The sequence below is a fragment of the Vulpes lagopus genome, chromosome 3, assembly GCF_018345385.1.
Source record: "Vulpes lagopus strain Blue_001 chromosome 3, ASM1834538v1, whole genome shotgun sequence".
Lineage (NCBI taxonomy): Eukaryota > Metazoa > Chordata > Mammalia > Carnivora > Canidae > Vulpes > Vulpes lagopus.
This window is the reverse complement of record NC_054826.1, coordinates 57203121-57217617: the sequence shown is the minus strand read 5'-3', so window position 1 is coordinate 57217617 and position 14497 is coordinate 57203121. Positions and strand designations below refer to the sequence as shown.

The following is a 14497-nucleotide window of genomic DNA, read 5'->3' as shown; positions in this document are numbered from 1 at the left end:
GTCAACCAGTTCCATGGTTGGGCCTTTTCAAACTCTCTAACATCATAAAAACTGTTCCCACAGACCGAGCCTGATCTCCCAAAGCCGTTCCCTCATTCATGCTCTCTCATTCCCATGGTTAGGTTCTTGTTTTTTTTGTTTGTCTGTTTGTTTGTTTGTTTTGTCACTAATATTGGCCAAGAAGTAGATACATCTTTGGTTCTGCTCTTTGCAGCATGATGTGGTGGTGCCAAGCTTTGTATCATAACAGAGACCCACCTCCATTCTGCCTCCACTCAGTGTTTGCCTCAGCACCCAAACTCCCGTAGTCTGCTTCAATTCTGGGCTGTCCCATGTGCTGCTGGGAAAACTGCTACTGGTCCTGTCAATCCTGTTCCAGAAACCATGTAAGAGTTTCAAACCTTTAGATAAGAAATGATAAAGAAGGTATGACCCAACATGGCATTCGTTAATTATGGAGTTAGATACACTGTCTTTGTGTGGATGCTGAAGAAGGCACCTGGGAAAAACAAAACACCAGCTCAAACCCTGAAGACGTGGCACTAATTGACTGAAGGTATTGTCACCCAATTAGGAATTCAGGCATTGCCAGCTGTGTTCTCAACCAGATGTTCATTCAGGAACATGGAGTTGCTACCGGGGAGGAATTTCTGCAGCACTGATTCTCATAATGAACCTATTGAAACATCAGGTGGGGAACATTCCAGGTGTGAGATCGTATTGCTAAAAGATGGTAATGAGGGGCAATTCTACTTGATTTAGATATTTATGTAACTTGCTAAGTGAACTTTCTGCCAAAGACACCCTTGGAGTTTGGGGAAAAAAATGTGTTGAGTAGGTGGACAAAAGGCTTTGATTTCCCCCTCTTTTAGATGGAAGGTAAATACCAAGCTCCACAAGCCCGGAAACACAATCACCAGGTAGCTGAGAGAAAAATCATCTTCTGCACTGATACTACCACAGGATTCACGTTTTCAAATAGTATAGGTTTGCAATTTCCCAATGACTAGGGTAATTGGCAATTCCAGTGAGCTAACTTAAAAATCTGTTTTTCTCTTTAACTAAAACATAATATAAAATCAGTATCAAATTTCTGTTCTGCAATCATTGAAATAGCTTATTTCCAGAAATGTTTAGAGAGTATAATAGCTTGTACCCAGATGTACTTGCAGAACAGTCACTGAAAGATGGTTGTTTTCTGGTGTATAATTCCAACCTTCCGCCCGTGTTAATTGCTAGTGACATTTTGGGTTGTTTTTCAACACTTTAATGAGAACTAAAGCTTTAGCAAGGATTATTATTCTATGTCCCATCCAAATGAATCCCAACTATTGATGTCTGTGCTGGTCTGTGAGGGAACCCTGACCTCCAATGGGATGACTAGCAACTAGAGTGAGATATTTTATTTGACTTCTAGCTCTAGTAAAACTAGAATGATCATCAAGAATCTTGTCAAGTATGAATTATGACCTTTGAATGGGCATGTGTATAGACAAGGTCCATGTTTATACATCTGAACACATCAGCATTTTGGTGTGATTTACTATGAGACGTGAGCGTGAGTCATTGGAGGAAGCTAAGAGGGCCCAGGTGGAACTGAATGATTAATCCCATATCCTGATAGATACTAAAGAGGCAAGCTCAGGAAGGTAATTACTAGCTACTTAGAATGTGGTCCATGGACCTACAGCATTGGCATCCACTGAGAGCTTATTAGAAGAGTAGGAGGTGCTCAGTCCCTACCTCAGACCCACTGAATTAGTTTAACAATCTGCCCAAGTGGTTTGCGTATGCATCACAGAGCTCTGTTAACAAGGGTTTATGGGGCATCTGTGCTTAGCCTGGGCTGGATAGAGCACCAGCTGTCTCTCAACTGGCATGGTAATTGAGGCAGCTGGGATTCTGGCACTGTTGATACTCAGCATCAGGTAGGAGCCAGGTTGGTGTCCCAGGTGGACCTTGCAGTTTGGACCCAACAGTCTCAATGAATTGGCAGGGGATTGGGAGAATCAATAGCAAAGGGGACCACATCTCTGTGGGGGCCATACAGAGGCCAAGAAGCTTGTTAGGCTTTATTCCACCAAGATAAGGTTCAGGGCAGGGATACAGTCCAAAATGGGTGATTCAAAAGTAATCAAGACATCAGATAAAAGTGGCTTAAGGCCACAGCCACATAACAAAGGGGTAGGGCTATAGGATGCCCGGGATTCAGCTCAGACCTATGTGCTTTCAATCTTGGGGACCACAGTCTAGATACCGCCTTACCCTCACTTGTAGGAAAAGCTTCATGGGCTTTGCTGGATTCGCAGGCTGGATGATGAGTTTCCACTGCATCCTAAAAGCTGAGCTGGCTAGGGCAAGTGCTCTAGCCTATTCAGCTAAAATGGAAGAGTACGACACTCAGGTCAATAAATAACACCTCCAAGTTACAGCACTCTGTAGAGAACAGGCTTCTCAATCCACCATTTTTTCTGAATTAAATGCACAAGGTTACACATAATATGTTAAAATGTGGTCAAAGTTGACAGGATCCCATGATAAACATTTATAATTTTAATAGGATCTCAACTATAGTAACAACCAAAGAGTAAAGACTGAACTCAGTAAACTCAGTTCCATCTCAACTCACATCCTGAGCAATTCTACTACTTAATATGTCATCAAGGATTTTTTTTTCTTTTAAATATGTGAAAGCCTTAGGAATATTGACTTTCCTTGACAACACATCTCCTTAAACCCTTGCATCAACATGGTGAGGTAAATATTCTTAGCCTCATGATTAGACTGAGGTTTACGGAGGTTAAATAACTTTCCCAAGGTCTTCAGGAGAACACAAGTTTTTTTGTTTTTTTTTAAACTTCTGAGAGTTTCCCAGTATATTCTCTCATTTTCCAAGGACTTTGGGTAGGCTTCATTGGGCATTTGTGGGGTATTAGATACTTAAAGCAGGAGCATTCCTTTCATCAGTAACTTATTCATTCGATTACTCAACTTATTCTTTCGATTACTCATGTCTCACAGGTCCTAGGAACCTCTAGATAAAACTAAAGTAATAAAAATGGTCATAAGATAATGAAAATAAGCTTCGATTGCTTTCTGCAGAGAACTCAAGCCTCCCTCCACTGCCAGCCATCCTGGAAAGCACTAGAGGGTTTTTCCTTTGCATTCATTTCTATGAATAAATCTGTTTTGCTCCAATAGATTGTGTGCCATTTCCTTCCTTTTATGCTCTGGTTTTCTGTGGTCACTGTGAATGAATAAGGGTAGGTGATGCTACAGAAATAAATACACACATATATGTAATGGCCTAATAATATGTGATTGTTTATTTCTCCATTAAAATGCAGAGATGTTCCAGGTAACACAGGAGCAGGAAAATAGTGGGTCTGATTTTTACGGTCCCTCTGCGGGTCACTAGCCCAATCAGCCACAAGAAGAGAATATGACTAAGCCTATGTGAGAGGTTTTCTAGGGACCAGCCCTGGAAATGATATGGATGATGTCTTCCCACATTTCATTGGCTAGAACTTAGTCACATGGCAAAACAAATCTCTCGGCAGACAAAGGGATGTAGTTTGTCTTGTTTCCAGAAAGAGGAAGAAATGCATTTTTGGTGGATAACTAGTATTTCCTTTGACACTTCCAATATCCCACATGGAAGCAATGGTACCAGGACCTCATAAAGGCAAGGCAGTCACTGACACTGGCTGCTTCCACAAGACCACTTCCACTGCTGACAGTGACTCAGGCAACACTATGATGCCCAATGTGTCCCACACATAGCTACCTATACTATTAGCACCAAATCTTCACATGTTCTGCTGAGCTTTTGGAGATTGGAGGAAATAGATCTGCTTTTTTTTTTTTTTTAATTCAGTTAGCCAACATATAGTACATCATTAGTTTCAGATGTAGAGTTCAATAATTCATCACTTGTGTATAATACCCAGTGCTCATCATATCACATGCCCTCTTTAATGCCCATCACCCAGTTACTCCATCCCCCACCATCTCCCCTCCAGTGACCCTCAGTGTGTGTGTTTTTTTTTTTTTTAAAGATTTTATTTATTTATTCAGGAGAGACAGAGAGAGAGAGAGAGAGAGTCAGAGACACAGGCAAAGTCTCCATACAGGGAGCCCGATGTGGGACTTGATCCTGGGTCTCCAGGACCATGCCCTGGGCCGAAGGCAGGTGCCAAACCACTGAGCCATCCAGGGATTGCCCCCTCAGTGTGTTTTCTATAGTTAGGAGTCTCTTATGATTTGTCTCCCTCTCTGATTTCACTGTTTTATTTTTCCCTCCCTTCCCCATGATCCTCTGTTTTGTTTCTTAAATTCCACATATGAGTGAGATCATATGATAAATGTCTTTCTCTGATTGACTTATTTCTCTTAGCATAATATCCCCTGGTTCTAGCAACATCACTGCAAATGGAAAGATTTCTTTTTTTTTTTTTTTTGATGGCTGAGTTGTGTTCCATTGTACATATGTATATACCACATCTTCTTTATGTATTCACTTGTCGATGGACATCTGGGCTCTTTCCATAGTTTGGCTATTCTGCACATTTCTGCTTTAAACGTTGGGGTGCAGGTGACCCTTTGATCACCACAGTTGTTATCTTTGGGGTAAATACCTAGTTGTGCAATTGCTAGGTCATAGGGTAGTTCTATTTTTAACTTCTTAAGGAACCTCCATACTGTTTTCCAGAGTGGCTGTACCATCTGGCATTCCCACCAACAGTGTAAGAGGGCTCCCCTTTCTCTACATCGACACCAACATTCGTTGAGGGAATAGATCATTGAACTTGCATCGCTGTTTTACTGAAGACCCCTTACAGATTTGGGTGTGTAAAGATTTGGGGGACAATTGGCAGAAAGAGGGGTTTAAGCATAAAAATGTGCTTCATGCTATACTCCAAATCATTCTTTCTGTCCTAATACTGAGACAAATAGCCTTGGCTCAGATGTAAACACTGTGGGGAACAAGGATTCCTGTTTCTTGAAGGTCCTTCCAGCCAGACTAAAAATCCCATCGAAATGAGATAGATTAAAAGGAGAAAATCAAATTTAACAGCATACATATGGAGAATCCACACAGACATGGAAATTCTAAATATAGGCAAAATGAGCAATGCATGTCATTCTGAACAAAGGAGAAGGGGATAGATGTCTGGGACTTCAGAGGAAGGGAATGAATTTCACAGAGCAGTAAGAGGAGTAGATTTCTGGTAAATTACATGTCTGTCCTTTCATACAGATGGGTCATTCAGATAAAATTTATCTCTCTTAACAACTATCATTCTGGGAAAGACCCCAATTTACATTTTCTTGTGTGGGTAAGGGAGGAACCAAAGTTTCTTTCAGCCCCACAGGGTCTCAAGTACCTTCAGCTCAAAATAATCCATATGCTAAAGTGACACATTCTGGGGGGCCTGTCCTGACCCATTCACACTTGCTTAATATCTTTTAGGCATTTGAAGAGCTTATCGTCCAGTGAGACAGACTAATATATACACAGACATTTGAAAAATCAAATCTTAATAGTCTGTTATTCTTTCTTCCATTTCTGCTTCTTCCTTCTCTTCAATTCTGCTAACCCTGTCCCCGTCTTTCTGACTCTGGTTTATATAGTCTGTAGACTCAAGATCCTACTGTTATGATGAAAGTCAAGCTGGTCACATAGAGTAGAAAGAGTAGTAACCCGAGGACACTGTGAGGAAAACACCCTACTGAAGGGTCTGTAAAAGTTTGCTGTCTGGTGGGGCTGAGCCAGAAGCCTTGCTATTGACCATAATGGACAGATCCCCATTGACCAGGTACATGATAACAAGGCTTCAGTAGATTCCGACAAATATATATTGTTTATATCCTGAGTTAATGATATGAGATATAGTAGAAATGACACAGCGTTTGCATTTAATATTTAATAGCAGTAGCTCCTTTATAAAGAAGAAACATGCCATGGTTGAATTACTTCATTAAGAGTCACAACCAGATTCAAGTTACTATTGATCTTACCTTTTGTGTGACATTGAATGGATTAATGAACATTTCTAGGCTCAGTTTTCATCTGTAAAATGTTATAAATGGTATCTACCTAAAGGCTTGATTTAAGATTGAAATAAGCTAATATATATGAAGCATTTAACAGAATAGTCTACGATGATCACTTTATTATTACTATCAGTAATTGAAGTTTGAATCAGTAATTGAATTGTATTATATATCAGTAATTGTATTATCAGTAATTGAATTGTATCTATATACAGATACACCGAAGGAAGAGTTTTATCTTTTTTCACTCATATATCCCTGTATGCCATTGAATATTGCATATAACTACATAACAAATTATGTATAACAAACATTATTTGTTTATATATTATGTATAACAAACATTATTTGTTTTAATGCATAGGACAGTTATACAACAATATAACTCTTTCAGCTTATTTTTGAGTATTGATTATTCTACCCTGAAGGTCATAAATATTTTCACTTGTACTTTGGGTCTTTAAAATGGTATTTTTCCAGGTTTTTAAAAATCTACTTTCTTTGAATAGATGATTTTTATTCCAGAACTGGTTTTTGTTTTATGTTGGAGTCAGTACACCTTTGATTTATGCTCAGGTTGTTTTCTGAGGCTTTAAAGAATCACAGCTGGGTGGAAAAATGATTCTTAGCAAACTGATTTTCCAACTAAGAAACCCAAAGTGATGGATTGCTAGAATAATGGTTGTAATATATACTGAGAATACGAAGGAGATACACAGCTCCTTCAAGATGAATTTGCATTTGTAAGAAGTGAGCCTATATTTTATTAACTTTCTATGTATAAGAAAAGTCAGACTATAATACCATTTCTGCATAAATTCATGGTTGTCCATGTGTAGCCTGACCAATTTTAATATTGAACTATAAACAATATAAGGGATAACATAGTAGTAAATTATTTGGGTTCCTCAATACAGAAAGGTATTGTTCTCATAACAAGCTATATAATTACTACAGCAAAAGTACAAGGATTTCTCAAAATACGAAGTTTGCCATTAAAATTTTAAGCTGAATTATTACATGTTTTGAATAAAAGTATTTAAGTATTTCTTCTGTTTTTTAATATTCCTCATACATGATACAATTGTTTATAGTACTCATAACCACAAAAAATAAGTAACATGTAACTACTCTGCTCAGCTCTTCAAATAGATTAGATTATTTAGTTTTCACATCCCTCTGAGCTATACGCTATTTAATCCCATTTTGTAGAAGAGGAAACTGAGAAACTGAGTCTGTGATATGTTAGGGCTAGAGTATAAATCCAGGAAAAAATAAATAAATCCAGGAAGTCTGGCTCCAGAAGTTTCACTCTGAATCTTGATGCTGCCCTACTCCCTTTACAGCCATGAGGTACGCAGATGTATGTACATTTTATGATTTTATCTTTCTTTTAATAAGAGGTGAAACAGTTTCCACTTAAAAATATAAAAGTGAGGCACATAAAAGGGAGGGATAGCAGTTTGTAGAGCTTTGGGTGTATGAAATATTGGCTCAATCTTCTTAAAGTGTGGAAGAAAGAATGGTCTTTGGAAATATGAGTACATAATCAAAGTCACTTTCATTATCAACAATAGCATCATGTTTTCCATAAATTGTTCAAATCTTTCTTAAGGAGAATCTGTTTCAGGAGCACATAATTAATAATAGCAATAGCAGAAGTCTGGTTCTATGTGATTGTCTACTTAGTCTGGTGCTCAGGGGTATTGGATATAATCCTTGTCCAGAAATGTTGTAGCTCTTGCTTTTGAGGTGATAATAAAACAGGGTCCAGAACTGAGTGTGGTGCATGAGAGCAAAGCATTAGGGAGACTTGGCCTTCATCATAAAAGTTTGGTAGTGCCCAACATCTAATCTTCTTAGGGGTTAGAGCAAGGGTACGACCCCATGTGGTTGTGTATACCAAAGTTTTCCATGCCAGATCAGGTCTTCTTTCAGTTCACAGAACAGCTGAAAGGCAAAAGTTGATCAAGGAGTCTTGGAATGTAGATTAATAGAGAGCAAATCCATCAATGCATTCACCAAAAAACAATGTTGGAAAGAATGTACCAGAACTCTATGAGACCACAAAAAAGACAGAATCCATATTAGACATGTATAATACAGTGCAAATAAGTCAGGATTAATCTTATTAAACAACCACACATCCTTTTATCCAGACTGTGTATCTCCATGCAGCCCCCACTAGAGGGTTTTAAAGAGGCAGATAGGATTTTGATATGTAAAGGAGATATGGTAAGAAATTCTAGACAATATTAACAGGATCAAGACTGGGAGACAGAGCTTCTACCAAAAGACAGAGCTTTTACCATATGTTCAAAGTACTGTAAAAATCTGGCATTGGACAGTCATTTATTTTATGCCCAACACTGTTATTATCACATTTTATGCTTTATGTATGTATCAAGACATACATTAGAAATCTTATTAAAGAATTTTTAGACATGCTTTAAGATAGCTAGGAAGCTCTTGCTCTATGGCACAGAGTATAGAAAACTCAAAAGACATGATCCTATACACTTTATGATGAGCAGATTACTAGTTCGCTTTTGAAAATGCCTTTAGTTGAACAGAGCATCAGCCAAAGAATTCTATCCTCATGCATTAATGGTTCCCCAGGAAGTGTTTTCTGACTGCTTGCCTAAGAACTGTTGAAGCAAGTATTTACTGCGTCATGTCTACTTTCTTCTTTTTCCCCTTCCTTTAGGAACGTATCTTAGATCTCTGTCCCCCCCAGGGTTCCCAATCCTGTGATCTAAATCTGGTTAAATCCGGGGATCCCTGGGTGGCGCAGTGGTTTGGCGCCTGCCTTTGGCCCAGGGCGCGATCCTGGAGACCCGGGATGGAATCCCACATCGGGCTCCCGGTGCATGGAGCCTGCTTCTCCCTCTGCCTGTGTCTCTGCCTCTCTCTCTCTCTCTCTCTCTCTCTCTCTCTCTCTCTCTCTGTGACTATCATAAATAAATAATAAAAAAAATTAAAAAATAAATAAATAAATCTGGTTAAATCCATGCATAAAAAATATGGACAAACCCAATTTAAGAAACACTTATAATATTTTTTTTCCAGACACCTTATTTGCTTTGACAAATCTTTTCTACATTTAGCTAGATAACTAGATCTTAGTTAGAACGTCTTCCTTAATTCCTAGATATTATAAAAATATAATTATCTACCATTGGCCATCTTGGAGCCATTTATGTGCTTACTTTCTAGCTCCATCTGCTTTTGTAAATTCTGCTTAATAAGGTGCTTTTGGGTCCTACCCTAATATAATGGTTAGCATCCTTCAAGTGATCTAATAGAAGAATGATTACATGAAAAAGACACTCGATCTATTTCTCAGGAGTCCAGAGGTTATACATAGCTGCTCTAGGGAAACAGAACAAAAATTTACTCTCATTATGAAAAAAGTTTCAAATTCATATAGTTGATCATAGAAAAGATCTTTTATATGCAGTATATTTATTTACGAAGAGGGGTTGAAGCTCTCAGAGAATCTCCTATACTAGAATATTTGGTAATTAATGTGTCGTAGAGCTCCTATAGCCTATGTATTACCTGTTATCCAATTAAGTTCAACATTGGTCAGAATCTGACTTGCAATCATTGGGTACTTTGTTTTTTTCCCTACTTGTCTGATTGCTCTACTAGAGTATAGGATCCTTGAGAATAGGACTCTTCCTTACAAAGCAGACTTGTGCCACATACTATATTGGAAACAAGTTGAAATCTTAAATATATTGTTTCAGCTTGAATTCTACTTTACTAATTGTTTGACTTTGAGCAAATCATTTAACTTCTACTAGACCTGATTGCCACTCAGAAATTCTATTTGTTTCATAAGTATACAACTTATTGAGAGGCTTATGTGATAAAATGGTGTGAATCTGGCTTATTAATTTACTCTTTAAATTATTCTACTATCTTATCATAATTATTATTTTCTGGAGTAGAAGGAACTTCTTAAGTACCCAATAAAACAACATATAAATGAATGAGTGAGTGAATGAATGTATTCAAATAATCCTTATGTTTAAAAATATGTGGCTTCCCTGAATTCCTAGGCTTTATTACAATAAACATGTTCACCTGCAAAATGAGCCTTCTGTTACTTCCCAGAGAATCTGTTACCATACTATTGGTAAGAGGCTAAGACTCTATAGCAGCTTCAGGAGCCACACACACTGAAAGACTGCTGTCCTCCACCTAGTGCTTGAAGCTGGAGAAGCTGTTCCAGAGTAGCATTGGAAATGGTGACGTAGTGGGATGGTTCTTCTTTGGGGAAGCTTCATGATTGGCACTTGTATCATGGTAGGTAATCATGAGCAGAAGGATGAGTATTTAGGGGAGGCAGTCCTGTATAGTCCTTTACAGGTTTTAATGCCTGTAAAGTGGCTGCTCTTTGTTCACAGGGTGGGAGGACAAAGTTTGTCTGCTTCATGCTGGCAACGCTCATTTTGGTCACAAGGAGTCTTGGTTGCATGAAAATTCCAGCCCTGGGACAAATGCATTCAGAAGTCTCAAGAGAGTATATGAATTGCACAGCTTACTCAATGCCAGTCCACACGGAACAAAGCAGATTTTTACAGGTTTGAGTTTTTAATCTGTTAAGAGAAATCTAGTCCATTTATTCTCTTCTGTACCTCTCCCCATAAACATACATCTTCACCAGGGCATGTAAGATAGTCAGAGAAAGGAGTCCGGTTCAATGCAGTGCAAATCTGACCATATGTCTTACTTTGAGATGTCAATGGCTATGCTCCAAAGGAAGAGACTGCAACAGTCAAAATACAAATATATTCAATGATTTTCAAATTCCTTTTTTTTCATGTCCCTTTTGCTGCCTAACTTATTTGCCTCTGATTCCTGAGGAAGGTTTTGTAGTGCCCTTACTTGCTATTGAATTTATACTCTACACTCCCTAGCATCCTTTGCTTCCACAGTTTTTTCTAACACCAGAATAGTATCTTCTTTCAACCCTTTTGGCTTTGTTTCTGTGCATGGTTTTCTCCTGTTTCCCCTCCCTACCATATGGGTTTTAATAAAATTAATTTTCAGCATTGAGTTTAGAAATGAAAGGGATCTCCCCCAAATTTTAAGCAACCATAAAGCAACAACTGAAGGTATATAAGTATGCACTTGTTTATGTGTGTATGTTTGTATGCAAGTGAGAGGAGGAGGAAAATCTAGAGACAGGTTAGCTTTAGGAGGATTCAGCAATATACTTGAGGCTAGTGTGAGCAGAAGATAAATATAAATGTATAATAGATAACAATTTCCAAATGACGTATTAGAACCAATGCAGACTTCTAGAGGAAATAATGGAGAGCTTTCTCCTGGCTCTTAAAACCCTTTCCACATTTCTACTCTTGAAAGCAAAAGGAGATTAGCTTTTAAGGGGAGGAATTTATGAAGAAGTTTATACATATGAAAAAGCCATGCTATGGAGTACTTGTCTATTCTACTCAAGCCAGAAAGAGGGTCTTCAACAGGACCATTCTCAGAATGTTTTCACTTGATATTTGTCCCCTGTGGTTAAGGGCCATAGGGAATTTTGTCTGATTTAACCCTTGAGAAGCCATGGTCTTGAAAAAGACCATGACCCCATGATATAGGGATGATGACAAATAGAAAAGCCACTGCATATAGTCATTCCTGATGATAGATCAAATCTAATGCCAGAAATAAAACTGAGGATAGGCTTAGCATCTCAGAATCATTTTAAAAAGAATCCTATTCAAGAGACAGATTGCTAGGCTGAGGGAATCCCAGCAGCAGCAAAATGCTAAGAAATGAATGCCAGAGGGATGCATTTTGAGGAGATTAAGAAAAGCAATGGCAGATGAGGCTGTCAGAGAGGGCTCAGCCAGGACACCTCGAAGGATTTAAGAAAGTTCCCATAGAAGAATTGTCAGCTTTGAAAATCTCTTGGCAGTATCTGCCAAATACCAGGTCTCCCATCCCCCACTTACCCAGCCTTTCCTCTTGCCCTTTAAATCCTGGTAGTGTCAGAATGAGCAAAAAAAGTAACCACCAAGTGAGGGAGATGATGAGGGAGAGAAGCTGATGATGGGAAGTAAAGGATAGCTTATGTTTATGAGCAAGGTGTTCCGTGGAATCAAATAGCTTCATTATTGATTGGATGTGGGTGCTGAAAGGGGAAAAAATCGGGAGCCACGTACAGATGTCCATTTTGGGCCACTGAGTGGATGTTGGTTTTGTCCAGAACACAGAAAAGAACAGGTTTAGTGGCATAGACATAATATGTTTCAGTTGGTTCGTGTTGAATTTGAGCTTCTGGAGGAAGATATCCAATGGGATATACAATCTGCCCTGGTGGCATCTCAGAGTCAAAGATTGTCGAAAACCATGACAGTAAAATAAGTGATCCAGAGGGACCAACAGTGAACAAGGAAAAGGTTCTGCCCAAACCACAGGGAAAGCATCTGCCCCAGGTATGGGCAGAAGAAGAAAAACCAACAAATGCGATGAGGAGAGCAACAGGCAAACCACACGAAAACACTGGTGGTGGCATCAGCTCTGAGATAGCTTACGGCAATGAATAGAAGGATCTGAAGACTGCTTGACTGTTTAGGAAAATGGAAGAGTTAAACATGACTCAAATGCTTTCAGTGGTGTGTGGGAGTGGAGAGAGACTGGAATTATATTGACATCCACTGCCCCATGGGAAAAAGGTGGTGCTGGGAGCCAGATCAGGGACAAAATAATTATTCATGCTCTTGGCATCTTCTGTTTGCAGTGACGGTGGATATCCATACTTTATACAATTTCTGTATCTATAAAATATCAACATTTCTATATATTCACAAATTATGTAAATACAGGTCTGAGCTTCTGGATGAGTTAGAGGTGGTGGCAGTTTTCTTTATGAATCTTATAACTTTTGTCAATTATTTCATGTACTTTGCTACTAAACTCTTCTTCTTTTGCTTTTTATCTCTCTTCTCGTAAGCTCTTAAAAGCTACTTGCTTTAATCTATGACAGTGACCTTACAGTGCACTTTATAATGCATGTACCTTGATGATAAGGCATGATTTGTGATCTTTCTAGGCCTGCCCATGAATCACCAGGAGCCATACTGTATTACTACAGTGGTCTGAGTCATTAAGATTGAAAATTATTTGAATTCTTCATTGTTATAGACAGGCCTGAGCAACTTGACAGTGTATATCTTTTGAAATTTTCCTCAAAATTAAAGATCTTATTTTGAAAAACGCTCTTGTATAAAAGAGACCTAACAGACATCCCAATTACTTTTCTTTCAGGTAGGCAAATCTATGCAGTTCTGTTGGGAGAATATGTGTGTAAATAACTAGAAGTAAGCAATCAAACTAGGTTTAATGGAAGACAGTTGTATGGAATTATTCTTGACTCTCTTCTGCTCAAAGGGGAGTTCATAGAGAAAGAAAACTGATAAGCTGCAAGTGGGAGAAGTGCAATATGTGTTCCAAGGTTGTGTCTATGGAAGCAAAAGTTTCTTCTAAATCCTTTGGTTCTTCAAATACCTTTTATCTATCTCATGGACACACATTTAGAAGATTGGCGGAGTAGAGAAAGCCTGCCAAGGAGTCAGAGAAGGTATGGCCAGTGGAGTAGGAGGAGATTCAGGCAAGTATAGTGTTAGAGAAGCCGTGAGAAGACGGTTTCAATATGAAAGGATGAATAGATGAATGGATGGCTGGATGGGTGGATGGATGAGTGGTCATTTATATCAAGTACTACTAAGAAAAAAAAAAAACCCAGGAGAACAGATAGGTGACCATTTGTTTTGGCAAAATATTGTCTTTGGTAGCCTTGATAAGAACTATTATAGTGAAGTGGTGAGTATGAAAGTCGAATTGGAAATGGAATGGAGAAAAAACCCCAAGAGTGGTAAGTACAGTGACAGATTCAGATTTATTCAGGAGTTTTTTGAGAGAACAAAAGCGGACTTGCGGGCTTCAGAAGAAGCACACGTATTTTTTTTCATTTCAATATGATTAAAAGTAAAGTGAGTAGGTAAAGATACATTTAAGTTGGTAGAACTGGTGGTGAAAATAGGAAATCATTCTCAGCTGACTCTTCCTAAGGGTGGATGCAACAAGGTCATTAGCAGGGAGGAGACCAGGGAGCATTTAGAGCTTTGAGGAGAGAGAATGAGTGATAGAATTGTCATCTCTGAGAATGTGAAGGTGCTAACCAGTGAATGTTAGGAACAAAGATAAGAGACCTATACTTGCAGACATATGGATATAAGGAACAAATCAAGCCAAACAAGATACAAAAGAGTAAGTTGTGATATAAAAACTGATATTAACTCTCAATTTCTTTTAAATATAGGACCAAAGTTAAGTGTTTATAAGAATTATGGTAATAGAAGCTAAAATAAACCATGTCAATGTTGAATTAGTATTAAACCTAACAAAAATCAGGATA

The 14497-nt window shown here is 38.4% G+C and overlaps 1 protein-coding gene across 4 annotated transcripts in view; it reads left to right on the top strand.

Moving 5' to 3' along the window:
• The window catches only part of NRG3 (neuregulin 3), a 1041792-nt gene that overhangs the window by 663251 nt on the left and 364044 nt on the right, over positions 1-14497 (top strand). The gene's annotated exons all lie outside the window — the stretch shown is intronic.